We start from the raw sequence: 3,985 nt of genomic DNA on the forward strand, positions 1-3,985 counted from the left end.
GGAACAATACTTGTGGTGCTCTCTTATCTACCAACAAGACAACTGGGTTGACCTTCTCCCACTTGCCGAGTTTGCCTACAACAACTCTCTGCATGCATCTACGGGAGTTACTCCATTTTTCACAAACTACATGTTGGGATCACCGACATCTAATGCGGAACAAGATCGACACTCTTCTTCTATAAGCTCCTATAAGATCGTCAGTGGATGCAAGATCATAACTTTGATGGCAGCAAAGATAAAAAATATAACTAATACACAAGAGAGAGAGACTGTTGGGCCCAATGTCAAGAGTATATTTCAACTTAAAGCAACAACCACTAACTAGGTTACAAGTCAGTTTATATACTGACTGACTTAGGGCAACTACCCTTCTCAATATTTTCATAAATAGCCTAGTGTGTACAAAAGGAAATGGTGTGAATACGTCCATTAGAAGCCCGTATTCAACACTACGGTCTCCACCCCCACTTCAACATTTCACTTCCCTAGGACTTTGTCAATCCTTCTACAGAGGACCGAGCACGTCTGTTGGAGGATGTACGTTGCAATCTTTCCTTGGAGCTCACCCTCGCTGGCGAACGCTACAAGGAGCAAGCTGACCGTCTTCACTTAGATGCTCCCCAGTTCGAGGTAGGTGACTTTGTTTGGCTTCTCCGTCGCAATATTGCCACCACTCGTCCTTGTCCGAAGCTTGATTATAAGAAGTTAGGCCCTTTCCAAATCATCGAGAAAATTGGTCCCATGGTTGTCCGCTTAGAGCTACCATCCCACTTCCATATTCATAATGTATTCCATGTCTCCCTTCTGGAACCTCACCATATATCTAAAATCCTTGGTCGACACCCTTCTCCTCCACCACCAATCCAACTCTCAACCGGAGAAGAATATGAGGTTGACCAAATTCTTGACACTCGTCATTCTCTTCCCTCACTAGCTTCAATACCTTATCCTTTGGAAAGGGTACCCAATCTCCGAAGCAACATGGGAGCCAACACACCATCTCAAGCATGCCCCAGACATAGTTGGAGCATTTCATGAACGTTATCCACAGAAACCGGTTGCAGGTCCTAGGAGCCCACCTTAAAGGGAAGATAATGTCATAGATAGGATGCCACATGGAATGGTGGGGGTTGAATCTATGACCTTCTGGTCTTCTTGGGAAACCTTACAAATTGAGTTGCATCCATCTATGCATTATTGTATTGTATAAGATTCAACTTATTTCATTATAGATTGATCACTAGAACTTTCAAGAACCTTCTAGAGAATGCATCTTCATGCACTCTCTAGAAGTCTTCTAGCTTTCATGCATACCTCCACATTCGTGTATAAATACTGGGGTGCACCTTGATTACAATCAAGGTGAACAACACTAGTTACGAAAGCATAATTCAGTTCTTGTTCATTTGCCTATTTTCTCTCTCTCTTTCTTGTTCTCTTGTCTATGCTCTCTCTCCCGTTATCTCTTAATATTAAGCTTCATCTACTTGTATGTGACAATCTTGTGATCTTGCTTATGCTCTCGCTCTCTCTTAATACTTAGCCTCATTCCACCCTTTCATGACAAAGGGATACTTGCCTTGATTTTAGGAGGAGATATTGATGGGCCTTAACTCCCTCTCATCTCATTTTCATACACACACCACCATGCCTACTACTTATTACACCCTTACTTCCATGCACTCATCTTTTCTACGTGTGCATGTGGACCTAAGTGCACATCACATTTACACATCATGAACTTTGTGGTGTACTTTAGCACCTTACATCTCACATTTCCTTTTACATTTGTTTTTTTATTCTCATTTACAAATACTAAGTGCATGTGCAATGTTGCACATCCCCGTTTTATTCGTCCCACTCGATTTTCTCACCATAGCCGAAAATCCTCATGACAACGTGGAAGTGATTGTACATACTAGATGGTCATTGCATTGAGGTATGATAATTGTTCATTATATTTCATAAGGATCATAACCAATGTTCTTATGAAAGGGTTGTGACATGGCTTTGGTCTGTGTCTACAAAGGATTTCATATGAGAGGTAAAGGGGATCTTTTTAACCTGGAGATCTCCTTGTCCAACATTATTTCTCAATCCAACATGGTTATCTCCTTGTAGTCAATGAAGTATGACTGATTAGGAGGTTGCCCTTTGTGATCAGCTACAATGACTCACTAAGTGTCCTCTTGTACTCGGCTTCGGCTAGCATGTCGATGGAGACCAAACTCCACTTGAGCTTGGGTATGTGCCAACCATGATGCAGGATTATCTTATTGCCATTTGGAAATCGAATTGGAACTTTGTTGATTCCGTCGATTTTGCATTATTGCCCATTGTCAAGTCAGACAGTGCCATCGGCTCCGGCCAAATAGTCCGAAAACCATTCGATATTCGGGGTCACGTGAAATGTGGCGCCGGAATCCAACAGCCACGTTCACGCATCTTGTGCGTTGTAGAGGACTTCACTGGTTGACAAATCTTCCAAGGAGAGGATTTCTCTTGACCGGGATTTGGCAACATTGATTTGGTTGTTGATTCAAGAGTGGTCTGAGTTGGATTGTCCTGGATTCCGCTGGAATCGCCATCCACTCTCCTTATTTTTGTTGATCAACCAGTAGTCAGCAATGTTGTGGCCGGCCTTTGTACAATGTGTGTAGTAGGCACTCGGCTTGTCGTTTCGTGACTTCGACCGGTTCTTCCGGCTAGCTCAGTCGAGTAGTGAGCTTCTGCCGAATCATCGATGGTGAGACCCATCAATTTTCGCCGAATATCCTCCATGAGAACCTGTTTGATTGTTTCGTCCAAGTTCAAATTTGGGCTACTGTTGGTGAATGTCATGCAGAATACTTCCAAACTTGCTGACAGGCTTGAAAGGAGGGCAAGGGCTTTAACTTCTTCTTTGAAGTTAATCCCTTAGGAGGAGAGTTCGGATAACACCGGCCGAAGGTGTTGATGTGGGAGGTCGCTCGATCTGTCTCTCTCATCTTCATATTGAACAGTTGTCGGATCAATATGAGCTTCGATGAGGAGGACTTCTTTTCGTAGACGGCCTAGAGCTTCTCCCACAAGGTAAATGTTGATGTCTCTTTGGCCATGTTGAAGTAGACATTCTCGGCTAGATGCATTCGAATGGTCGATCTGGCTATCTCGTCCAGGGAGCGTCATTCGTCTGTTGTCATCGAGGTTGGCTTGTTGTTGTGTCGTGCTGCCTCAATTTGACATGATGATTAGTACATCGTACATCATCTCCTTCCATAGGGCAAAGTTCTTGCCGTCGAACTTCCGGATTTCCACTCTCGTGTCGGATGTTGACGCCATGTTCTGTAGGAAATGAGATTTGTTGACATGGTCCTTTCCTTTAGCCATTTATTCTCTTCTCAAATTTATATTGTTATTAGAGTCGAACTACAAGTAGCTTTGATACTAAATGTCGAGTATTGAAGTTGACGTTGCGAAATAAGATTGAGGACTTTTCAATGAGTCAAGCAAACAACACAAGTGGTGATCAAGATAGAGATATGCACCGTGACAAGATTCAAGTATATGAAAGTAGACAGTTGCACACAGAGAGAGAGAGAGAGAGAGAGAGAGAGAGAGAGAGATGTGCTCAAAGGAAACTATCTTACATTAACCCTCGAACCCACTTTTACAAGAACAGTTACCTACTTAAATAGTTAGGTTAATTGTGTTCACACTAGGGATACAAGTTTGGGCAGAGTCAGCCTTTTATGCCAACAACTTTATTGTTAGAATCCCCAACTGCTCATAAACAACTAGAGTTAGTATTTCATCAAATTTAGGATATTTTCAGTTTCCTCCCATGGTAATATCCCTACAATGTTCTCAAAGCACATTGCAAAATTAAGTGCTTGGTCAAAGTAAAAACCAACATATGTGGTACCAATTGGATTTTAATGTGATGAGTGCCATTATTTGCAAGGTTCTTATCATTGACATGGAATTACTATGGTTAACATTG

Source organism: Azolla caroliniana, unplaced genomic scaffold (genome assembly GCF_043228905.1).
Source record: "Azolla caroliniana isolate FFs.n. ecotype wild unplaced genomic scaffold, voAzoCaro1.0.p SCAF_6, whole genome shotgun sequence".
In the NCBI taxonomy this organism is placed as follows: Eukaryota; Viridiplantae; Streptophyta; class Polypodiopsida; order Salviniales; family Salviniaceae; genus Azolla; species Azolla caroliniana.